Source organism: Prionailurus bengalensis, chromosome D3 (genome assembly GCF_016509475.1).
Source record: "Prionailurus bengalensis isolate Pbe53 chromosome D3, Fcat_Pben_1.1_paternal_pri, whole genome shotgun sequence".
Classification (NCBI taxonomy): domain Eukaryota; kingdom Metazoa; phylum Chordata; class Mammalia; order Carnivora; family Felidae; genus Prionailurus; species Prionailurus bengalensis.
The window spans coordinates 59,899,342-59,926,364 of record NC_057356.1 but is presented as its reverse complement, the minus strand read 5'-3'; the positions used below and the strand labels follow the sequence as shown (position 1 = coordinate 59,926,364).

Below are 27,023 nucleotides of genomic sequence, written 5' to 3'. Positions count from 1 at the left end.
CCTTCCACTTCCTTCCCCTCCCCTTCCCATCCCTTTTCTTCTTCTCCTTCTTCCTCTTCTTCTCCTTCTTCTTCCTCTTCATCTTCTTCTTTTCTTTTAGTTGCTCATGTCCTTCCCCCAGCATTCTCATTCTGTTACTTTATTGCCAAGCTTCTCAAAACTCACTTCCCTAGACATTTCCCTGTTTAGAAACTCCCACTTTGGACAAAAGTGGACCCCTTTTGGACAAAAGGGGATACCCCGTTAGTATCAGTGCATTTTCTAGTGGAATGAAAACATTTAATTTATTCACATTAAAGTACTTGTGTTCGAAAGTGACTAAAAAAGCAGGAAAATATGAGACTGCCTTCAGAAAGCTGAGCTCTGAGATCAACACAATCTCTCTGGTAAGAAGTAGAAGGTGGGCAGAGGTGGTAGTGTTTACTACTGAAGACTGAACAAAGGAAAGGGAATAATCAGTGGTTAGCAGTGCCCATCCCAGCACTATTCAGGAAAAGTGAGCTTTACACTAAGTATGCTGAATATCTCTGCTCCTTAAAGCAGTCTGGATTGGGAGAAGACAGCTGTGGCTATACCTACTCTATCAGTAAGAGAGTGAAGAGTTGAATTAACCTTTACTTCCCTGGTGATTCCTTGATCACCAGCACAGCTTTTGTTTAGGATCTGGCTGGTTTACTTATAATCTCCACACTTGTCATGTGACCTCCGCATGTTCCAAATCCTGTTGTATTATTACTTCTCACCATGAGCTTACATAAGTAAGCATTCTGGTTCCATAAAACAATCCCAGAAACTTAGTGCATGTGTACGTGACAATATGTCTCTGTAAGTGATGGGACCACAATCAACTAACAAATCAGGTTTCAGCATCAGCAAGGCTGCGAGTCAACCCCAGGTCCAGAGGGAATGCTCTAGAACAATGAATGCCAATCCTTGAGGCCACTAGGACCAGGTCTTATTGATCTTTCCCAACAAAATTTCCACCATGTTTTATGTCTTTGGCTGTGTTTGACAGTATATATTCTTCTCTCCAAGAAATAATGGTGACGTATTATTTGGTAACCCTTGCAGACACAATGTTTTCATTTAAATTGATGCTTTTCTAATAATGGACTTTTAGACATTGAGGGAGATTAGTGGTAAAGATATTTTGATCAGGCCAGTATGCCTGCTTCCCAGGGCCCAGCTAAACCCTAGTGCACAGGCAACACTTACTCTGTCTATAAAGTGAGCCTTGGTGATCATTTCACCCTTCTATATACATGTGGCTTGTGACTCCTCAAAATGTTACGTTGAGCGTGTCAAACCAGACATTGGGGATCCTTCTGCACTTAATAGGGTGAATATGCAGTCTGTGCTCCTGCGATGACTAGAAGCTTCCGTGCCTTGAGGTAGGAGTGAAGGGAGAAAATATTCTGATTGGAATCACAGCATGCCTGCATGCAAATCAACAGATAAAGGCTACTCCGTAATTATGCTAAAATGACCTACTGTAAAACATTTCTCTTGTCCTTTTCTTGACCCCCAGGTAAAAAAGAAGTGGTTGTTAAGTGGCATTGACCATCTATGTCCTCATCCATGTGGCTGCTCAGGCTATAGCTGTTGCAAAATGGTATTTCCCAGTCCTGTCCATGTCCAGATGGCTGGTTTAAAGCATCATGAAGTGAAATGAAAAAAGAGGAAAACATTAGCAGACAGAATTGTAGCTTGTTCATGGAAAATTAGAAGACGTATCCTTTGATTCCTTTGTGGCTCCCCACCCCCATCCCCAAGTGGTTTAGAATTAAAATGGGGACAAAAACATCTCTAGATTTATTTGGCTCTGCCATATTAACCATAAAAAAGATCTAGCCTGTTCCAATCTTAACCCAGCAGTAAACTATAAATCCAACTTCCCCTCTCTGCTGGGGAAATAAAATCCAAATACAGTAGCATCCAAATAATTATCAAGAGTTGAGCTGTGCTGGCAGGGTGCAATGTACAAGATTCAATTTTAACTAGTGATTACAGACCGGCAACCTTCTAGCCCTGAATGTCAAACGGCCATGTCACTTTCTCCTGTCACGGAGTATGTCAGGACTCACCGCAGCCTGGTGACTTTTCATCAGAGGTAATGAATCTTGTACTCCTGAGATGGGAAATGTCACTGTGCCTCCCCGCCCCTCCCTCTCCCCCCACCTCGCCCCTCATTCCCTTCCTGCCACCTGTCCAGGTCCCAATAATTAGGAAAAGAATGTTGTGTGTGACACTGCTTCTCACATCTCCACCAGGGCCCTGCTACTGTCGATTTAAATTGTGTGGTCAGTACTCAACTTGCAACCATACGTGATGAAATGGCTACCTCAGTAGACGGTTTACAGGGCTGGAGTCTCATGTATCAAGTTCTCTTGTCCTTGAGCAATAAAATGGAAAAACTGTTAAGCTCTGACCTTACAGCCTGCACAGTTTGGGGCTCCAGTCCAACTCCTGATAACCTGCCTTTAAATCTTTCGAACTTGAACTTTTTTGTTTCTGACCTTTCTGCTGCTAGATGCCATTTGGGACATCAATGAGGGTGGAGCACTGTGTGGGTGGTGACAGGGAAGGAGAGTACATGGATTGTGATGTCATCTTTTAAGTCCAGAGTTCAATGTATGACATAAAAAGAAACTGGACAAGCGCTTTATATTTTTGTGGGGTTTTTCTGAGCCAACGAAAACACTTATGATATACATACAAATGTAGCCACTGGTTTTTGAAAACTATTTATTGAATTTCTTAAATTCTTTTTTTTTAATTTTTTTTTATTTTCGAGAGAGAGAGAGCATGTGCATGAGAGAGTGGAGGAAGGGCAAGAGAGAGAGAGAGGGAGGGAGAAAGAGAAGAGAAAGAGAGAGAGAAAGAGAAAGAGAAAGAGAGCGAGAGCGAGAGCGAGAGAGAGAGAGAGAGAGAGAGAGAGAGAGAATCTTAAGCAGGCTCCATGTTCAGCACAGAGCCCAATGTGGGGCCTAATTCAGGGCTCGATCTCATGACTCTGAGATCATGACCCAAGTCAAAACAAAGAGTCAGATGCTTAACCAACTGAGCTATCCAGGTGCTCCTAATTTCTTAAATTCTTAATATAAATCCCAGAATCTTAGAGGTTTGGAAGGAGTGCATATGAATTGAATTAGAAAGAAATATTTCTATTCATGATAGAAAAATTCCTTTATTTCTTATGCATCTCATCATTTTAGAAAATATTTAACACCTATTATGTTTCACATAATATTTCTACTTATTAAGAGATGTAAAAAAGCAAGATATAGCATAATCCCCGCCTTAATTAATATGAACAATAAGATACGTGAATGATAGGTATAAAATAAGGAAATACATAGTAAGTGAAAGGAGATGGTCTTCCCAGTATGAATAACAATGCCCACAAGATATAAGTGCATTAAACTCATCTCAGATGGTAGAAAAGACGTAAAGCCAATATGGTCCATAGTCAACCAAGAAAAAGGTATCAAGGTAATGGTACATGCAAACACAGGATCACATTGTTTGTTAGTTCTAGGAACATCTCCATGTTTGGCTGTAGTGATTAGGTATTGCATGGAACACAGCAGTAAATTACAGCCGAGGTAGTTAATCCATTGTCATCCAATATAAGTCATTCAGATGGGAAGGCAATATCAAGGTTAATCATAGTGTCGAAGAAGGTTCTAAAGGAGCTGTGGGGCAGCTAGTTTCCCTTGCTATGTAGGCATTTTGTTTTTCTTGAAACGTTCAGGGCGCTTTTATTGAGTCAAGATTCTATGAGAAACATTTAAGCTTTAATGTACCAAGACTTGTTAGAGAAAGTTTATTTCTAGATAAGACTTGCCTTCCTTCTTTTTTCTCCCTCCCTTCCACCTTCCTTCCTTCCTTCCTTCCTTCCTTCCTTCCTTCCTTCCTTCCTTCCTTCCTTCTTCCTTCCTTCTTCCTTCCTTCCTTCCTTCCTTCCTTCCTTCCTTCCTTCCTTCTTCCTTCCTTCCTTCCTTCCTCCTATATTATGTTCCAGACACTGAGCTAGGCATAAGTGATGAAACACTAAGCAAGACCAACAGGCTTCTTGTCATAATGTAGCCTAAAGCCTGGTGGAGAAAATGGGCAAGTATTCAGGCAATTATAATCAAAAATGAGAGGAAAATGAAAGAGGCTGCAACAGGCTAATGGGGTCCTAATAGAGGTACCTGGTCCAGACATAGTAGGGTAACAGGAAGAGCTTTCCAAAGGATGCCCAAAGGTAAACAGGAAGTCTTTACCATTGATCCTCTAGGAAGCCATGAATCTCTGGGTAGATTTCAGGTTCTTTGAATGGTGTCTGAAGTCTTCTCCATGAGCTACTAGAGTGGGTCTCCTTACTGGGGGGATGGGGGGGGATGGAAAATTACCCTTATTGTAATCAGTGTCTATCCTCAATTATTTAACATCACATCTAGAGGATATCTTTAAGGACAGAAAGAGGCTGAATTTGAGACACATATAATATTGTGACCAATATGTGGGCCATGATATTGCAAAGCACAAGCATACATTCTCCTTCCTTTCATCTTCTCTGTGCCATTATAAATTAATTACAAGTAAAGATTGGGTAGTAAAGTTAGAAATTGTGTTCAAAACATCTCCTTGAAGGATTACAGAAAACTGAATTTCTAGTATATTTATTCTCCCCATATCTTTTTTTGAATATGTTTTTATTTTTGTCTTAAGTTCATTCAAAAACTGAGAGTATCATGTAGCAGGCAAAATTCAAATTATTGAAGGGCCCAAGAATAAGTAAAAAAAAAATTGTTTCTTCCCATAATGTAACTTGCAGTCTAGAAGGGGAGAGAAAGGTAGACAAATAATCACAAAGCAATGTAATGCCTAAGATGATATGGGAAGATTGACCCTATATACTAAGTGGGGGATTATAGTTCATGGACCTTTAAAAAAAGAAACAGACATAAGCCAGTGTATCTGCTTTTGTTAAAAATACTGCAAGCTGCCTTTCCAAAATATAGAGGTAATTCTCCACTGATAGTTGGTAGAATCATTTACAGCTTCACAGACAGGGTAGGTGCCACCGTGGATCCTGTGATGATCCTGAACAGTGTAGGGGTGAGCGAGGTGATAGGTATGGCAAACAAAAAGAGGTGCCAAAATACTCCCTAATTGGACAGGATGCACGACAGACATATTTCAGGAGGCCCCTTATAAGTCACACAGAATTAAATTGCAAATGTCCTCCTTTCTTCACCAACCCTTAGACCTGATCTTTCTTATCTTCCAGTCAAGATGAATGAAATGAATTTCTTTGGGGGCAAAGAGACTCCCTGCTCACTGGAACTAAGAAGACTGATGTCTCAGTGTTTGTACAAGCAGTCAGCAAAGGGACACAATCACCTCGAAATGTAAGTGTATCTGTGAGAAAGGGGAGTGCTCACAGAGAAGTCAAACTAGTATTAACTGTCACACAAGAACATGTAACAAGAGAAACTGTGCTGCATGATACAGTAATGGCAGATACATGTCATTATAATTTGTCAAAACACATAAAATGTACAGCATAAAGAGTGAAACCTAATGGAAACCAAGGACTTTAGTTAACAATAATGTATTAATGCTGACTCATCAATTCTAATAAATAAACCACTTTAGTGCAAGATGTTAATAGAGTAAATAAGGTGAGTGTTGAGGGAGTATATGAGAACTCTCTATACTTCTCCCCCAACTTTTTTTGTAAAATAAAATTCAGAAAAGTGTATTTCCTGAAATACTTGTTATACTGTACAGTGGTTATTCATATAATCTTGGTCTTCTTGTTAATCTATGAGCTATAAGACAGGGATCTATGTTTGTATTTTTTAAATTTTCTATTTAGCAACTTCATGAAAATTTGTTGCACGATAAAAAGAATTCTCAAGTTTAGGAAATACTTCTCCATTATAAAATATAACACTGAAATGCTTAGGAATTAGCAGGCCAAAGAAGAATGGCCACACTTTGAGTAGCAGTTCCAGGCAGAGATGACGCACTGTTCGAAGGTCTGGATGCAAAAGCAGGTTCATTTGACAATCTGATAAAGTACCTCTCCTTGGAGAAGGCCTATAGGGAAACTGAACCATGACCTTGGTCCATTGTTGTGGGAACATGCAAATGCAGCCTCGCATGGCCCCATACTCAACGTCCTGAGATAATCTTTCCTGCAATGTCTATTTAACGACATTCATCTTACTGTCTTTGATTCTAGAAAAAATTAAAATTCTGACAACTGAAAAAAAAATGCTCTTTTACTTGAAGCAAAAAAAAAAAAAAACAGCATCATGAATACCCTATTTAAATGCAAACTTTAGAAATTATATTTCAAATAGTCCTAAGAGGACTAATTAATAATTGTAAAGTGCTTTGAAGATGGAAAGTGCTAAATTAACGTCAATATTTATTTATTAATAATCAGAGGAGGTGATGCTGCCATGTTGAAGTTGCCTCTTTTACGATCAAGTACCGACTACTACCATGATTTCACTCTCTTAATTGCCTTTTCCAGCCACTATTGCCATGTGGGAATTCCAGACTTTATGCTTGTGTTTAGTATTTTATTATTTAAAAAATATTGCCAGTTCTCTATCTATAACTGCCAGGAATTTCCTCATTTTGTGTGTAGAGAAGCTATTATGCATTAACATCAAAATTTGTGTGTCATATAAGCAGAAACTACACTTAATAGTTAACACTAAGCACAGTATCAACCACAGAGTACGAGCTGAGGAACAAAATTTTGAATGAATAAATGAATGAAAAACAAATTAACCCAGTTCCTTTTTATATATAAAGTGTAAATGTTGCCTTTAGCCTCACATCATATCTATTTGTATCACATGGGAACCTACTTCATATATTAACTGGAACTCAAAAATATGTTACTTCTTCATTTCTTGAATGCTAGGTTGCAGTCTTTTAGCAGCCCATATTCAAGTTGTGGTACTTCCAATGATGTTTAATGGTATGCCAGTGGAAAGAGAAGTTAAAAAAAAAGCTCAACAAATAATTAAAATATTTAAAAATGCCCAAATAACTGGCATCACTGAGCTCAAATGTCCAGGATTCTTGGCTTTCTACCTTTAGAGTTAGCTACTTTGTATTGTCCACAGTGAGTACCATTGCAAGAACTGCTGACACAACCTGGAGTCCATGGCTCCATTTCTACTTTACAATCTCCTACAAGCTACAAACCAGAGACAGGACTCTGGCCTGAGAGGTACTCATCTGGACCAGCGTTGGTTGTTAGTCGGAAATCGCAACCCATTCTTACAAGCAGCACATACATTTAGTCAACTGGACACAAGGACAAGGATAAGGGAGCTGGCAAAGGAACAGTAGATAGTCTGTAAAAATTCACTTACAATTTCAAGTTATAGTCTACAAAACCAAGGTTCATATGAATAAAGAAGGGGAAGATTATGAAGAGGGACATGTGGACCAGGAGAGAAACACCAGTGTGAATATGGCATATCAGGGCCTCTCTGATCAGGAAGGCTGAGTATCCTGGCCCATTTATTGACTAAATAAATATATTTTAAACACCATGCACTCAAAGCTCTAAATTAGGCTTTATGGCAGATACACTTACATGGCGCTTTGAAGATTCAATTGTTCTCAAGGAACCTCCACAAATAGTAGTTAGGTTGAAACACTCAACAAATGAGTGACCATTCAGCCATTTGTTGAGCCTTGCCATCTCAATGGGACTTTGCTCAATTCTTTACCACATACTCAATTATTCCAGTAGATTTTATACATATAATAATTATATATATGCTATATTACATATTCACATACATACGAGGAAAAAAACAGCTGAAAAATTTAAAGGTACTTATACAGAGAGAGCAAGCACATCCCTCTTGATAGAAAACTGATTCTGAACAAAGCAAGAAACCTGTACAGTCATTCCCATTTAGGCAATTTAGAGAGTTTGCCAAGAGCTAGGTCTGCCTCCTCTGTGACCAACAATGTTTTGTGGTCTAAGACACCGTTCATTTATTACCATGTGACAGGCAAATGCAAATTCTACATGTTGGGAATACAACTGTAATGAGATCATCATTTATTCTTTTCATATTTGTAAATTTTATCTCATCTACCAGATAACTAGCTTCTAAAAGATGGGGCCAATTCTTGCTTATAACTTTTGCATACTGCCAGATACACACTCAAAGTGGACTACGGCTGACTGATGAATATAACGCAAAGAGAAACAATACAAGGCAGTCTCTAGCTAAATTCTAACACTAGTGCAATAGATGCATGGGAAGCCAGAAGGAGAATTTCCAACTTTACTATTTTGAAGGATCTTAATGACCCAAAATTTGGTACAGAATTATGGAATGAAGTTAATTTATATAAAACAAGTTAAGTCTTGAACCCAGCTCAAATTGTGCATGATGAAAACAATACTATTAAGCTTATTTTCCTGTCTTTACCTTTCCTGCTTGAATGTCAGTGCAACTTCCCATAGCAGTTGGGTGATTTCAATGACTACCTTCTCACTCCTTCAATATTCATTGCAAATATCCTTCAGGAAATTCTTGGTATCTTTTCACTGTCTACCACTTCTATTTGAAATTCCCTTGCTTTTCTCTCATTCCCCCCATATTCATCCTGTTGATTAAGAATGGGTTTCTCTAGGGGCACTTGGGTGGCTCAGTCGGTTGAGTGTCCGACTTTGGCTCAGGTCATGATCTCGCGGTCCGTGAGTTCAAGCCCCGTGTCGGGCTCTGTGCTGACAGCTCAGAGCCTGAAGCCTGCTTCAGATTCTGTGTGTGCCTCTCTCTCTGCCCCTCCCCCACTCACACTCTGTCTCTCTGTCCAAAATAAACATTAAAAAAATTTTTTTTTAAGAATGGGTTTCTCTAAAATAAGCAGTTAAATAAATATTCATTTCTTTTTTTGGTTTGGTGTCTCTCTATGAAGGCTTTTCAGACACCCTTTTCCTCTACATATTCACAACCTATATATGCAATGTCATCAGTACTCAGCACAGCCTGCACCATACTGCAGCCATCTCGGGGAACCCATCTGTGGGGGAAGGCGGGGCAGGTGAAGAGCATGGGGAAGTTAGCTCAAGATGTCATCCAAGAAATTACTTGTGAATGATAACATGTCTCAACTATTACAGAGAAATTATTTTGAGATCAGGTTATTAGAGATTCTCTGGAATTTTATTTTTGAGGAAAACGCTGTTCTAGTTTGTGGTAAATTTTTGCCTACATTAATAACCGCCACATTTTGCTCTACATTTTTCTCCTCTTCCTCAACTCATTATCACCACTCTTGTATTTACTATGAAATAAGATCTTTTACCCATATTGTGACATCCATTTTGCAATTTTGTAGAGGATGCTTCTTTCCAGAGGGAAATCAACTCTACTGAACAGCTGGATATTTTACTTCTCACATCTCTTATGTAGTCTCCTCAGTTAAATCCTCTTTTTTTTTTTTTTTTAAATTCCTAAAGCACTGCTGGTCATTCTCACATTGTCATTTTAAAGTTATGTGTCCTAGTAAGTACTTTGGATTTTCAAAAGAGTAAATGACAATCTTGAAAAACTTTCTTGAGGTCAGGAATTATGTTACATGTTTTCAAACTTTTGCCATTATTGGCATAGAACTAGGTGTATTAGAGATGAACAGATTTTATTTGATATTTGACTGATGGATTTATTGAATGGCTGAATCTTTATGGTAGAGACTATAGCAAAGACAATTCTTCTTTCAATTTGTTGTTGTTCTGTGCTTGGTAGATAGTCTAGGCATAGTTACAATAGAATCCTGAATAGAGAGAAAGACTTCTAAGGAATAATATTGGATGCTATATGATAGAATGTATGATGAAAACAGTTTCTACCAAATTTTACAACTTCATATAGCTTAATAAAAATTTGCTTTTCTCTTACTTTTACAAAAGAAAACAATAAAACAACTTTCATTGCAAATATACAGGAAGCTTGTACGGTCTCTCTCCTATACATACACATTTGGACACACACACACACACACCTCTATATATCAAACAGATACCACATGAAACACTAAGCATCTTTGTTGGGTCTTTGACAGCTAAATTAGATTAATTTAAGTTAAGTTAAATCAAATAACTTGCTTTGTATATTTAAGTTGCCATTCAAATAGTACAGATTTTTCTGCCTGTCATTTAGAATGAATTCAGTACCACAAGTTTTCCATTGAGTGAACAGAGCTAACTGAGGGCATCCAAGAAGAAACCTTCATAGATAATTGGCTAGCTCGGGGAGCTAGTGTAGCGGAACATGATTCCAGATTGAATCAAATTCTGGAGCTCTGTTGAAGAGAGGACTAAAGAATGGGGGGAAAACAAGGTTATGTGTCAATTAAAGAATGATTTGTACTTTTATTTTTATCAATATTTACTTCTTTACCTGTAACACAAATGTCTTTATGAACATATTTAAGAAAACTTGGCTTCAGTTTTTTACATATTATGAAGTACAATAAGAACAAATTTCTGTTCACTGGAAGAATAATGAATGCATAAATTAATCAGGATTCTATTTTCCTGTTGTAAAAAAAATGGAAAAAAAAGTTAGCTTAATGGAGACTTTGGGAAAATTGTCACCATGTCATTCATCAGGCACATAGCACTTCTACAAGGAAATTTACCTCTTATGAAATTTAACACATCACTAACAACATCAGAGATTAAAATGAGTTTTGGCGGAGGCGGGGGGTGCCTGGATGGCTCAGTCAGTTAAGTGTCTTGCTCTTGATTTTGGCTCAGGTCATGATCTCACTGTATGAGTTCAAGCCCCTCATTGGGCTCTGCACCGACAGTGTGGAGCCTGCTTGGGATTCTCTCTCTCCCCCCTTCCTCTCTGCCCCTGCCCTGCTTGCTCTCTCTCTCACAATTAAATAAATAAACTTTTAAAAAATGAGTTTTTGGTCCAAACAACTATAACTATCCTGGATGCTAAAAGTTGAAATAAAATTACATTTAGTCAATCAACCAATTCTGTTTCATAACTGTGGATTTAACACGAAGATTAAAATTGTCCCTTTATCGTTTACCCCTCCTAACTTTCTGTCTCTCTCTTTCTCTCTACATACCTACCTATCCATCCATCCATCCTTTATTTTTCATCATAATTTATTCACATTTCTAAAAACACACTGCATTACTATCCATATTTATATATTTAAGAAATATTTGGGGGCTTCTGGGTAGCTCAGTCTGACTTGAACTTCTGACTTCAGCTCAGGTCACAATCTAACAGGTTCATGAGTTTGAGCTCCACGTCGGGCTTTGTGCTAATAGTGCAGAGCCTGCTTCGGACTCTGTCTTCCTCTCTCTCTGCTCCTCCCTGCTCATGTTCTCTCGTGTGTGTGTTCTCTCTCTCTCTCTCTCTCTGAAAAACAAACATTTTAAAAATTACATATGTCTGTGTGTGTGTGTGTGTGTGTGTGTGTGTGTGTGTTTTGGTGTCTGTTATTTGTCTAAAGCCACACAGTATCATCTCTGAAGACACAAAGACTTACCTATGAAAAGACATCTGAATGCTCCGTGAATGCAAGGATGTCTGTCATCACTTATGTTGCTAGTCTATATTATATGTGGTCTACATCACAATCATAAAACCTGCATTTCTGTTTTATAATCCTGAGGCTAGAAACATCTGCGATCAACTCACACTACCCCTCTTCTTTTTCACCACTCTGTCAAATGTGTACTTATCTTACTCTTCTGCCAGATCCGCTGAGGCCACTGCTTTATTAACCATTGAATTTTCTATAACATCTGCAGAATGAATAGTATATAACATGTGCCCATTGTATCTCTGATAAATTAATGAATCATTCATGTTTGATTTCAATGGATGGGAAGAGACCGAAATTTCAATTTGAAACATTCTATTTTTCCTATAGGTAAATGCTAATATCATAAATATGGAATAGCTTGAATATCTGATGCTACTCTCTGTACTATGTAGCAATGGGATGCTACCTTTCTCTAAACAAACTGAGGATTTACTTTTAGTGTATCTGGACCAAAGAATCTATGGTGGAAGACCTCCACCAGATTACAGAGTCCTACTTACTGCCATCTTTGCAAGTGCTGCCCCTAAATTTAAGTTGTGCTATGCTCAGGCTGGTAGCCCTACTGCAGAGTCTCTCCCTTCCTCATAATTCATCCAACCTCACAATTCAAAGTAGGTTCCAATCAACCTAACCTGTGTTGCATGCTATTGTTACAGGAAGACATTTCTTTCTGTTACTGTGTGCACCTAGAAGCTAGAAATGCAGGCATTTAACAGATTCTTAGAACTCTGAAGGTGATGACAGTGGGAAAACACACACACACACACACACACACACACACACACACACACGCACCAGCTCTTCTCAGTAGAAGAACTAAGCCATATATAACAATGGTTTGGAGATTCTCTCTAATAAGATGAGTGACATTAACCACAGAATGACCTTTCCTTTGGCAAAATGGCTAAATGGGAGACTTTATTGTAAATGAAATATAGTGTAGGTGTCTAAACAAACACATTAGTGAACAAAATGCTTTAAAAGGTATAGTTATCTAAAAAAAAAAATCCAGCACTGAACTGAAAGATCAGTGGTGATTCATGGTTTTTGATACTTTTCAAAGAGGACTGGAGGAGTGAAAAGATATCTTCAAGTTTCACTGTGAGAAATCAATGGAAAGATTTGGAATTGTAGTTAGTTGAGATGATCTGCCAGCTGGCATAATTTGAAATATTTGTATTAAGGAAGTATTCTCATTTTATAGGCAAAGAGGAGTGATTAACAGGAACTTCTTTTCTGGCCACCTTCAGCACACTTTCAATAAATCGAAACTATGTCCTGCCATGAACCATGATAGAACTAGTTGGCAAGCTATCATTACTTATCATCTTAACATGTGCTCCCCAGTGAGAGTAAGCATTGCCTTGATTTTGTGGGTCCAAGGGCTACGATGGAAAAAAAAAACCACCATCATAAATATATTGTATACTTTCAGTTCCAAACAATTATAATGCCACTTACAAAATATTGTCATTTATTTTTTCTGTACCACCACTCTGTTGTTAAGTATACATATCTCTCTCCTGCCATATAACAGGTTTCTTTGAGGGTAATGCCTTAGTCAGTATCAAATTTTCGATAATTTTTACTATAATGCATTGCATAGCTTATGTCTATTAGATCTTTGAAAAGCACATAAATCATATTTGATTTTCAATGGATAATATATAGGGTGACACTCAGATTTTAATTTCATATATTCTATTTTACAAAGTATCACTGTGTAAAAAAGCACAGCTGAGAACTCTAGCCCTTAACTCTGATAATCATGTAGGCCACTTTCAGTTGACTTTTTCTGATCTATTTCTCCCTGCTCCAGTATTCTCCAGCCCTTCACATACCTCGTATTGCAAGTATTTGGCTTTGACCAACAGTTTTTCTCCTTAGATGCTATCCAGTATTTGATTCTGGCTTGATGCCCAAAGCTCAAATTAAAGAAACCTCTTTTGCTCCTTCTCCCCATCTATGTTGGATTGTACCCATCGGTATAATCTTTAAAAAAAAAAAAGTTAAGAAATATGGACTCAAAAGAGTTTTGGACATGTGATTGTATACAGGACAAACAAGGTTGATATAAATGAGAAGACGATTCAAATGAGGTATCAGAGGGAGAGGAATGCTGAGGTGTATAACAGGAACCAGACTGCATCATGAACACCCTGGGAGTTTAGGCAGGGCAAAAGCAGTATGAGTTAATGAAAGCAGGTGGACAGAAGGGAGGTTTGGATGGATTATAAAAACTGTGCTGCTGTCGACACCGGACATTTGGAGTAGGCACGATTTTACACACCCAACATAGGATGGATGTAAGCACCAATAAATCACCCAAGAGCACTTGTGAAAATATTTTTCAGCAGCACCAGATGTATTCTTACAAGAACTGAGGAAAACGACTCGAGGGATAATTATAGATACAGGAAACTACAAGAATAAAACTTGAATTCAAGATTCTTTGAGATACAACATCTTCTAAAATGCAAACAGAAAACCTACTAAAATTCTTTAGCTTTTCTGATAATTACTACTTTTATTATATTTTTTAGTTTCCTTTTAATTAAGTCATTGCAATTAGATACACTCAAAAACAGAATTCTTAGTTTAATAATGGAATTGTGTTTTGGTTATTATATCCAACTTTTCCCAAGACCTAGTTATATATATGTTATACATATAAATATCAAGAGAATATATATTTATCAAGAGAAAGTTCTATTGATTCAAATCCTGACTTACATCCACCTTCTATTTTCCTATAATGTTCTTTTCAAATAGCTTAAAAACCACGAAAAGATGTCAATGTGCCTTGTTTCCAGCAAGAAATAAAAATATCCACCTGTGTTCTAATTATCCCAGCTCATCACATGCGGCCCTCAATGAGAACATACTGGATGGCACTGCAGATGCGCAAAGTGCAACGCAGTCCTTGGTGTTCTGCAAGTGCACAGAGTGAACTCTGGTTTAACATGGTGATCAAGTTCTGCATTTGCCTCTACTCCTCATTAAAATTAAAGAGAATACAAACAGAATTAAACCCATAAACCCTAACAGGAAAGAGAATGGGAGAAGGACCATAATTCAACATTAGATTTCAAAGCATTCTGGAGATGAAAAATCGATGAGAACCATCCAGTTACACAAAGAAACCAGAGGAATCTGCAGCCCAAAGTTAACACAGTAAAGGATGGCAGGGAAAGAGGGAGCTAATCTTCTAGGCAGAACTCCCAAAATGTCTGGAATAAAATCAATGAGAATGGAGGGTAGAATTATGAACGTGAGCCAAAATTGGTAGAGAGAAATAGAAAGTCTAACTGAAATTCTGTGTCTAGATTGAGAAGCCAATCACCTCCCTCCTCTTCTCCTCACTCTCCTATATTTCTATATGGATATAACAAGAGTACAAGAAACCTCACAATGAATCAAGGCAAAAGAAAATAAAGCAAAATAATGATCACCCTAACAAAAATAATGACCCCAACATTAAGAAATATAATGGATTGAGTGGATAAAATTAGGACTACTAGCTGGGTGCTGGCACCAGAGAATAAATTCCTTCCCATTTTACTAATCTCTTATCAAAAGCCTGGATCCTCAGTGAGTCAAGTGCAGACCTGGCCAGGTTAGCCTCCTGACTCAAGGGAAATTTTTGTAAGGAAAACAAGCATGCAAATACAGCAGAAAAAATCCAATCCGCTCCCTGGAAAAGTCAACTCAGTACTTCCTGTTTTAAAAATGTGCAAATAACTTATAATCAGTCGGGCATATAAAGAAAAATAACAGTATTAAAATGGCAAAATAAACAAAAAATTCCCCGTGGAAATAAGAAGCAACTCGTTGAAGAGAAGAAACTTGAAAAAAAATCTAATCAGTATTCTCAGAGAGATTTGAAAGATGATACCAAAACCAAACCAAAACCAAACACAATAAGATAAAGTCAAAGAACTCTGCATATATACTCAGCAAAAAGGATGAAGAAACAGAAAATATGTGGTAAAATATAAAAGGAATAAGAGGACAATCACATATCCCAGACATCCAACAAATATGAGATATGGAAGGAGAAAACAGAAAAAAAGAGGGAAGGAATAAGCAAAATAAAACACAGGAAAATTTTGCACATGAATCTATTTAAAGAGTACCCTGCTTATACACAAGAATGGGTGAAACAAATACTTACTCTAAACATAACATCAGGAAATCTCAGAACGTAAAGAGAAAACAAACAAACACAGAAAACAGCCAACTCAAATTTTGAGTTGCTGTGGCAAAAGATTGAGAGTTGAACAGTTCGATGCCCAGATCTGACAATGACTTGCTTCCCTGCTGCTCAGTTCATTGGCCAAAGCTAGCCTCTTGGCTTCCCCAGCCACAAGGGGTACAAAGTTCAATAATTCTATGTGCAAGGAATGAAGAGGGAGGAAAAATCATTTGTGAACAGCACCAATGTATGCAACAATTGCTTCTACATACTTTTTAAAAAATTTTTTTTAAATTTTATTCATTTTTGAGAGAGACAGAGAAAGACAGAGCATGGGTAGGGGAGGGTCAGAAAGAGAGACACACACACAGAAATCTGAAGCAGGCTCTGGGTTCTGGGCTGTCAGCACAGAGCCTGACGCAGGGCTCAAACTCACGGACCACAAGATCATGACCTGAGCCGAAGTCGGATGCTTAATCAACTGAGCCACTGAGGCACCCCTGCTTCTACATACTTTTATGAATAGTTTGTATATGAAGTTATTCTAGTACAATGAGGGTGAAGGCTGAGATGTGGAGAAACATAATAATTTTATACGAAAGTCAAAAGATAAGAAAAGTTGGGTGCCTGGGTGGCTCAGTCTGTTGAATGTCTGACTTGATTTCGGCTCACGTCATGATCCCAGGGTCACAGGATTGAGCACTGTGTTGAACACAGAGCCTGCTTAAGATTCTCTCTCTTTCTCCCTCTCTCTCCCACACTTTATGCTCCCTCTCTCTCAAATAAAATAACATAAAATAAAATAATTTTTAAAAGAAAAGTTAAATATGAGATATATTTACACATTTTACTGTGCTAAAACATACATAACAAAATTTACCATTTTAAGAATTTTTAAGTGTATATAGTCCAGTGGTATTAAGTACATTCACATTGTTGCGTAACCATCACCACTATTCATCTCCAGAATTTTTTCATCTTCCCCAACTAAAATTCTATACCCATTAAACTAGAACTCCTATTGCCCCCTCTCCCCAGCCCCTGATATTAATGCCTAAACATTCTACTTTGTGTCTCTATGATATGATTACTTTAGGTATCTCATGTAAGTAGAATCATATAATATTTGTCCTTTTATCTCTGGCTTATTTCACTTGGCATATGTCTTCAAGGGTATTTCATGTTATAGCATGTGTTAGAAGTGCAATCTTTTTTAAGGCTGAACAATATTCCACAAAAATATACAATGCTTCATTAATTTGCATGTCATCCCTGAGCAGGAGCCATGCTAATCTTTGTATCATTCCAATTTTAGCATATATGCTGTTGAAACAAGTACTAAAGATTTAACCAACTGGAAAACTAAAATATTAACTAAGGGTTGAGTAGAGGAGGGGATGTTGGGGTTATATAAGTGAGCTAAATGTTCATCTTCAATAGACAGGAAATGATAATGCCTATGTTTCATAAATCAAGAAAAAGTCATACCAGCACGTTGCTTACAGCTAGGATGTAACCTCCATAAGAAGCAGCATTTTAAAAAATAACAAGAACAAGAACTAGGTAATTGGAGAGGTAGAGCAAGGGAGAGGTATGGTTTTACGGCAATTCTGCATTGCTATTGTTGGTTTTTAATCTTTACGTATAATAATCTAATAATAAAAAGTACCTCAAACAACAGTACTACTTACTGACCAGAACTGTAACCCAGAAATCCTGACATTTTAATAGTGTCTACTTTTCATTGGAATAGGTTATCTCTCCAAAGACACTTTGTTGAAGACCCTTTTGCCATGAACATCATTAAGTCACATAGAAAAGGATGTGGAAAGGCATAGCAATGGCCTAACTACAAAAGCCTTCTCTCTTCTCATTTCCACGTTTGACTCTTTATATTACTGACATTGTTCTATTTTACATAATATTTTATTACTATAACTACTACTTTTACTACTATTTCCCTCTTTTAACAAGGTCTATCTGCTTCTTTGGGCACTGGCTTTGCTACTTGCCTGGAATGTGTATGAGTTCCTTGAAAGCATACTAGCTTACTTATACACACCCTAGGAATTTTCTCAAAGACCAGTTCTTGTTCAGCACAATTTCCACACCAGCATCAGAACTTTCTTCAGAGTTCCAGGCAAAGGTATCAGCAGCCAGGAACTTTTGCAGTGGCCCCAACTATCACTACAGCTGTGGGGATTACGTCTATCCTCTCCTGCTCTTTAATTTTCCTTAACCACCCAAAGCCAGTCCAAACAACTTCTCATTTCTCCTCCTGACTAACTGGAAAGTCTGAGTTCTGTTAGCAACATTACCTTGGCCAGAAGTTTGCCCTGGAGTTCTTACATGAGTGATGTACTCCCCATGTGCGGCAGCTGAGGCAGCTGAGGTGAAAGCACATTCATCCCAAATTTCAGATGATGGAGGAAGATGTAGTTCCATGTCCTCAAATCAAGTAAGAAATCATTTAAACTAAGTGTTCTTTTTAAATAAAGTTTATTTATTTATGTGTGTGTGTGTGTGTGTGTGTGTGTGTGAGAGAGAGAGAGAGAGAGAGAGAGAGAGAGAGAGAGAGAGAAGCAGAGGAAGAGCAGAGAGAGAGGGAGAAAGAGAATCCCAATAAAGCTCTGTGCTGTCAGTGTAGAGCCCAACACGGGGCTCAATTTCACAAACGATGAGATCATGACCTGAGCCAAAATCAAGAGTCAAATGCTTAACTGACTGAGCCACCAAGGTGCCCCTAAAGTAAGTTTTATAGTCAGTATTACAGAGAAAATGGGACATTTCAGAGAAATAAAAAGAATCCTTCTGGTCTGAAAATGGGGTCTTCCCAGTTGTAAATATTTTCTAACTTCTTTAAGTTTTGTACTTTGGTATTCTTCTGAAGTCAATTATCTTTATTTTAAAAACTTTCGCAGATGGAGAAACTTGATTTGGAAAAGTGGTGAAGGGTGGCCATAGAATCTTCTATATGCTGCATTTTTCAAACATTTCAGTATTATTTCCAGCTCAAAATTCCATATACTAGGGAAGAAATCTAGAAACCTATAAAATACAATCAGCTATGATCATGTGGTGACTAAAAGTCATATTAATTAAGGAGTTCTTAAGGAAGCAGAGACGTGCAGCCCAGAAAAAAGAAAGAATAAGAAGATAATGTGTAAAATGAAGAGCTAGAAGTTGTTTGTGTGTCTGGTATGCAGAGTGCCTAAGAGCTTGGGTTCTGAGATCTCGCACACTTGGTGCAAATTCCAACTCTCCATTTATCAGTAGTGTGACTTTCAGCCAGGTCACTCCAGCACTCTAGTTTTGATTCCTTCTTCTGTAAAATGGGAGCAAATATTAATGCCTATCTTATAAAATGTTTGTGATAATAAATAATAACATAAACACATGCAATGTTATTACATGCCTCGTATATAGGAGAAAATTCTGTGAGCCACCAGCATCACCATCATCATAATTATCATTATTACTGTTTTTTATGACACATTATTCCTATTATTCCAAAAGGGAAAGCAAATACTAATGAAAAAATGTCCTAGATCAATAAAAGGGTGCCTTTCTTAGCAAATGCAACCACTAACCATGGGATAGAGAGTTCAATGAAATAATGAGCTTCCAATGGCCATCTCATAGGAATTCTGTAATTAAAAGGAGTTCCTGCATTAAGAAGGAGGTTATACCTGATGATCATTAAGGTCTCTCTTACTTTTCAGATATAACGTAATGATTAAGTTCATGCAGCTCATTAGTGCCAGCAAGTTTGGGGTGTGTTGTGGTCCCAAATTGTCCTTCCTCCTAGTTAATAAAGAGAGAGGCTGACTGCAGAGTTTCCAGTTACTATTTCCACACAGTGATGCCAAGTAAAGTTGTTTCTTATACCCCACAAGCTGGCAGGCCTCACTCTCCTCTTCTGTTTTCATCATGAAAGCCTTAGGAAGCAGAGACCGCCTGTTCTTCTGATCCACTCCCCCAAGAAAATGACAAAATGACATTCTTTCCCACTCTCTGTGAGATGATTTCTGTTAACAGCTCTGGAAAAATGTTGCAAAGATGTGAGTGAAATGATGGCAGGATTTGTTGACAAGAAGGCAAAATGAGGGAATTCGGAAAAAATCACCCCCATTAGAGACTGAGGAGCCTGTGGGTTCCATCTGCTCCTGTCTCCCTTGGCCTGGGGTAGTTTCAGAATCATCTCAGGGGATAGTCAGTCTTCTTTTAAATGACTCAATCAATGGGGCTTCTAATAAAGTCTAATGGATCTCCCTATTAGCAGATTTTTTTTATATTCAGTATAAAATTTCCCTTTGATTAATTTAACCTATTTCTCTTCATTAGATGATGGCAGTAATTTTGAAACAAAGGGAAGCATGCAAATTTAAAAAGAGTCATTGTGGAAATCTCTGCTTAAAATATCTTATTTTTGCAGGAACACAGGGCGTAATTACTGTTCAAACAACCTCTAGAGAAGTGAGGTTGCCAAACAGGAAGGACACCTGGAGCACAGCCTGCCCTGATGCACATATTTCTACTTTTGAGACTGTGATTAGAAGGATCCAAAGAAAGGTTACATGCCCACCCAAATCAGGTCAGTGTGCCTGATATTATCTGCAGATATTCATTCTAGACCTTTCTAGACTCTTTTTTTTTTACTAGAATAGTTTTGCAAGTTGTTAAATGAACTACTAACATGACGAATGAAAAAAAATATATATATATACATCACTCTGAGGGCAATAGTCACTGTATTGGGAGAGAAACACAGGGTTTGGGGACAAAAACTCGTGGGTCCTGGCTGTGCCACTAGCATTGCCTTAGATATTCATTCATCTCTTAAAGCCTCAATTTTCGTCCTATAGAATGGTCACAAAAACACGTACTTCACAGAATAGTTGCAAGGCAATTTTTGAGAAGACCCTAGCATAATACAAAGGCAGAAGTCTAGCACTCAATAAAGATTATAAATAATCATTCCCTTTATGGTGTGAAAAATATTATTATAGATATAAGTATGATATTTTGGAAAGATTTATTGAAAATGTTTCAAGATGACTGAGAAAAAGGCGTAACAGACAAAATGTAATTAATTGTGAATTTACATGAAACTAAGGGAAGGGAGCTCATGTAGGAGCAGTGATTTCCAGCGGCAGCGGGGGGATGTCCCCAGAAAAATCTCAATCTTAGTATCCAATGATGGGAGAATAAAATAGGTGGCATTCAGGCAGAGGAACACATGGTATGTTAAGATGGGCACAGGTATTCAAGGAGCAATGAACAAACAATCTGATTTAAACAAAGATGAATACTGGACAATGAATGCACAGAAAGATGGAATGAATAAGTGGCAAAAGGCCAGGAGAGGGAGAATATGAGAAGCCAGGAAGCTATCCCTGCAAGTTGAGTTACCCCTCTTGAAAATGCTTCTGTCCTCTGTAAAGAACACATCGGTGTGCATTCCAAATATCACAAGGATTACCCTGTGTCACAGGCATAAACTACAGTATGTATAATATAAAAGCTCTAACTTGGAATCAGTAAATCTGGTTTAAGATCTTTGCTCAGCCAGAAAAATCTGGGCAAGTGTCTTAACTTTAAACAAATCCCCTACTGTCTCTCTCTCTGCCCCCAACTCTTTCATCTGTGAAATGGGCACAATGCTAGTGCACAACCCATAAGGATATTGTGATGATTCAATGAGGTTGTGTCATGTATGCAAAGTGTTTTGCATGGTTGGGGCACAAAGGAAGCACTCAGTAAGTGCTGGTTTAAAAATAATTCAAACAACAAACATGCAAACAAAAACCATAGTTCAAAGGATTGAACCAATCATTTAAATGTGATCATCTCTCACAGGACTCCCATGAGTAGCCCATAAAACAAGGCCTGTGAAATCCTGTAACCTAGTGAGTGAGTTGGCTGTAACAGGAATATAGAGACAAAATGATGGCAGAACTGACTTTGTAACATCACTCTGAGATTCACTAAGACTGTGAGAGTCTTAGTACACAAATCAAGTGCTTAGCATGTTTCAGTAGAGACTGAACAGCAAAGAACAAATAATAATAATAAACAGCAAAGAACAAAGTACCAGAAACACAACATTCCGTAGATGTTACATGGTACTACTATGGTCATTGAGAGTTTTTATTAAATTCTATTTGAACAAAAAAAGTTGTGACTTCCTTTTTCCCACCACCTTTCTGGTACTTGTACTTTCTGATAATAATCTAGCCACTTTGTCGCAAACCTAGACAGAACTCACCTCTCCCATCACATTTTCCTTCCTCCCCATTCACCAAATGTTTCTTAATCCATGAAGATGACTGGTTGTGCTTGTTAATTCACCACACAAGTGTTTTGCTGAAGATAAGATCCCAAGATCTGTTGTAAAACAGAGTATCCTTACGTGTTATGTAATAAAACCATTGATCACCAATAGAGAGAAAACTGTTTATCTGAAGACCTTCACTCTCAAAGGATTTATTCATGGCGATAATACTTACCTATAGGAAACTAGCCACGTCTCTGCTTTGCCAACTCTGGCCAGTAATGTCCCGTGCAAATGAATTTAGAGATTTTCTCAGCTTGTGTTCATATGCTACAAAAGGGAAATGGTCCAAATTGCACCTACTTGGGCCTGAATTATCGACTTCAGCTTTGAAGTGCAAATGAGCTGAATGAAAACATACTTAGGCTGCAACACAGAAACTATTCCTACTAGCTGATTGATGGTGCATTAACTCTCTTGTAAGGAAAGCCTTGTATTGCTATGGATCCGTAGTCCCCTGGTCCAATTACCCCACAGATGAAGGCAAATGCCACCCACCATATGAACCAGTCAATACTGGTCATTTCTTAAAATTCTTTACTTTTGTCTTTTTTTCTAGTAATTTGAATTACTGGATCACCCATAAAATAGTTCTTTTGTGGTTTATCGGCCCTACTGCTTCTAAAGCTAGACTTATGGACTTGAGCTAAAAAAAAAAAACTGCTATAAACAACCTCTCAGTAGGCTAAAATCATCAGTATTTATTGTGAGTGCAAACTCCTTTGGAAACTTCTAATCACCATAATCCGTCTGTGTAAAAATAATCCTTGACTAAATGAGTATGTCTGGAAGGAAAAATGAACAGGGCATTTATATGACCACACAAAATGCCATGTGCAAATTATTAAAGGGTTTTCAATATTTTGCAGATTCAAAAAAAAAAAATGAAACTTTTATGGAGCCTGACCATATTGCCCTGTGAATGAATGAATGCATATTGACTTTGGAAAATAGTGTCAAGTCTTTTAATAACTCCTTCATTAATCATAGATATTTAAATGAATAAATATATTCTTTGTCCATCACTTCCCATCTGTACCAATTTATATCATGTATCAGGCATAACTGAGAGGCTCCTCACCAAGATGTCTCTAGGGAATCTCTTGGTTACATTGGGGATTAAGAATTTGCTTCAAAGGAGTGTCCCCTTCTTTGTTGAAAAGAGTAAAAAAGAGGTAATTCTTAACATCTGTTTATATTATCATAAACATTTTTTTCATGAGATTGTGATTTTTGACAACTCATTCATTCACCTTTACTGTTCATCCAAGAGAACTTGCTTTTCATATCCTAGAAATAATACTTAGACCTTTTAAGAAGGTGAGAAAGAAACCACATTGAAAAGGGGACAAATAAGCTTAAATCCATTTTCCTTTTTACACACTCCTGTGTTAGAGAAAGTATTTTAAGATTCACATGAACATTTTACTATGGAGGTATCTGCCTTTTTTTTTTAAACCTAGAGATTCTCTCTCCAGAAATGACAATGGCACAAGGGAGTGTTTGGGTATAGGTTCTAACGTTGTGTTCCCCACTGTCAAGGAGAAGGTCTAGAAATAATGAAATGTGGAGATAAGCTCCCGAATTCATTGTACTTCACCCAAGATCTCTCACAGCATATTCAAGCATAGGTGTGACAGAAAAGCAAGATTCATTGAGTTGAAATTCATATTGCTCATAGAAAAAAAGGACAGAACAAAGGGGTCTTGCTAGCCAACAAATGAACTAATCAGACTCTAAATAATTAGCAGGTATCAGTTCGGTGGTGCTGAAGTCTGAACTCCTTAATAAAGGGGTAAAATTATCATGCAATGAGAACCGAATGAGAAAGTAGCAAAGAAGATGAACCCATTTGACTATAAAATTGTACCTGAGCCATTTCCCCAGATTAGATAGACCTAAAGTCCCACTTTTTGCAGCTTCAAAATGGTTTCAGAAAAGTTTTTATTATTATCATTGTTCAATTTCATGCGTCTCTGCACTTGAACTTCCAGCCAGGAGCAGGAGTCGAACTGCCAGAAACACTGTGAGGAAACAGTATTTTTCATGGCTTTTCCAGCCAACATTTTCAGGCCCAGGAGATTTGAAGACACATCCAAACTTTTGAGTGCTAATATGATTTGAACCTCTGAATCTTTGGAGATTTTTTTTTTCCTTCTCAATCAGAACCAAATTATGAGCTAAGGAAGCAGAAGAATGGAATACAATTTCAGAAGTTATTTTCTGTACTGGATGGAATATCTGCAGGCCTCCAGATTTCTGGTATGTTCCTTCCGTACTCTGAACATTAAGTGTAATATCTATAAAACTAATTATGATGCATATTATCAAGAGTGACCAATGTTTCTTGTGAATAGCCTCTTTGTGAAATTTCAATCTCTATTTGAATGAGTATTCAGTTTAACAAGAAAATGTATATGCTTAATGATCACCATAGAACATCTGTGTTCTATACAGAATATATTAAATTATCATTTAATTTATCTGGCATTATAAAGGCACGGGTATTTTCCAGATAACCAGACTCTAGTTTCACAAGTCAAAAATAAGCTTATTTCTGTATAGTGTGATGGAGATCTTTCTAAGCTGTGTGATCACAGAAAATGCTAAACATCATTTAACCATCCCTTGATAAATCACCAGTAGGATTATTTCTGTGCTATCTGGAAATATACACTTTATCTTTAGTATGAATTTTTTGCATAACACTTTATTGTTCTTAACTATAATTTCTTGCAAATGCCAGTCTGCCTGATTCAAACAAAACCTCTGTCTCTTCTCTAATTTGAAACTCAAAATATGCTCTGTTATGAATAAGCAGATAATCAAGTGCACTACGTTAAACTGAAGTTGTTAGGTGTTAAAAGAAAAGTCCAAGTACCTGACTACTATGGTGGGGTTTTTATGACAACTAATTTGTGTTGTCAGGGAATTTTTTCTTTTTCTGTTTATTTCTAGGAATGGGTTTATATTCACATGAGACAAGATTACTGTAAAAGTAATCTCTGCACACCATCCACCAGTTTTGGGCATCTTATGAAGCTGGTGATGTAAAAAGAATTATGCCTTTTGCCTACACTTTAGAAAAAAGAATTGAACTCATGCTTGCAAAGATGAAGACAACTCTCTGCAGAATGTAAATGGAGGGAAGGGAGCTAGGGTGGCTCATTCAGTTGAGCATCTGACTTCGGCTCAGGTTATGATCTCACAGTTCATAGGCTGGAGCCCCGCGTCCAGCTCTGTGCTGACAGTTCAGAGCCTGGAGCCTGCTTCAGATTCTGTTTCTTTTTCTCTGTCTGCCCCTCCCCTACTCATGCTCTGTCTCTCAAAAACAAATAAATGTTAAAAAAATTACAAAAAAAATTTAAAAAGAATGTAAATGGAGGGATGCTGGCATGAATATCCTTCCCTGTCCCTGAATATCTTGTGTATCTTCTGGTCATGAGGCTATTTTCAAAATAACCTCAGTTTGTTAGGTATAACATTAGGCCTTCTCCATATACAGTGAAGTATTGTCTTCAAATGGTTAAAATCATCATAAAAAGATTGCAATTTCTAAAGACAGCCTGAGTTCACATGCTGACTCTAACACTTCCTAGTTTTTCATCACATGCAAGCAATTTAATACCTATCATTATAATTTGGGGGGATGATAATATTTAATTTGTTCACTAATACCAGTAAACCCCATCTGCACTTTGCACTTACATCAGGCACTGTTCTAAGTAAGCCCTTTATATAGAGAGAAATTGAATCCTATAATGTCCCTATAAAGTGGGTACCAATGGTACCTACATTTTGCACCTAAGGGAATTGAGGCATAGATGTTAAATAACTTGCCTAATGTCATATGGATAGTAAGTGGAGATTTGAACACGAATCTCAAGATTTAGTCTAGATTTGAACTCAAGTACTGGAACCTATACTTAACCACCAATATATACTATAATTAGGAGAATGCTAAGTATCTTTTTAATTGGTTCATATTACATTACCTAGGGAGGAGAAGAAGCCTTCTCTATCATATTACCTTCATCTCTTTTGTGACTTGCTGAAAATTTTCGTCATGCTGGTCAGCTGTTTCCTTAAACAGCCTAAGACTCTGCCCAAAGGGGATTGAACAGCATGTGATGAAGATTCCAGGCCTGCCCTTGGATAACATGTTATGAGGAGCAAGAGACAGACAAGTTGAGGAAAAAAAAAGGGAAAAAGAAAAATAGGGGCGCCTGGGTGGCTCAGTTGGTTGAGCGTTCGACTTTGGCTCAGGTCATGATCTCACAGCTCGTGAGTTTCAGCCTTGTGTCTGGCTCTGTGCTGACAGCTCAGAGCCTGGAGCCTGCTTCTGCTTCTGTGTCTCCCTCTCTCTCTGCCTCTAACCCACTTGCATTCTGTCTCTGTCTCAAAAATATATAAACATTAAAAAAAATTTTTTTAAAGAAAAAGAAATAGATTTACAGTCTGAAGACAGTGTATGAAGGAGAGTCAGGGGCTCTCTAGAGCAGTCCTGGGACAGAAAGGTGAAATAAAAATATTGGATGGGCACAGGGGAAGGGAGAAGGAGTGAAAGATCTGGGAATTTAAGGTTCCCCATTAGTCATCTTCATCTTACTATTATCTTGATTCATTTTAAGTCAACCTTTACAATGCTTCTCTTCTCTTCCTATGTCATGGTACAACAAACGATCAATAAACTTGATGCTTAATGGACACCTAATTCTCCCTTTCAGTAATCTCTCTTTTTTTTTTCAACGTTTATTTATTTTTGGGACAGAGAGATACAGAGCATGAACGGGGGAGGGGCAGAGAGAGAGGGAGACACAGAATCAGAAACAGGCTCCAGGCTCTGAGCCATCAGCCTAGAGCCCGATGCAGGGC

At 37.7% G+C, this 27,023-nt stretch overlaps 1 non-coding gene across 1 annotated transcript; it reads right to left on the bottom strand.

Annotated features, from left to right (window-relative positions):
• Nucleotides 1–17,049: 17,049 nt before the first annotated feature.
• LOC122471125 lies at nucleotides 17,050–17,153 on the bottom strand. The gene has a single exon (XR_006294132.1). It is a non-coding gene; the product is annotated as a U6 spliceosomal RNA (small nuclear RNA).
• Nucleotides 17,154–27,023: the final 9,870 nt, after the last annotated feature.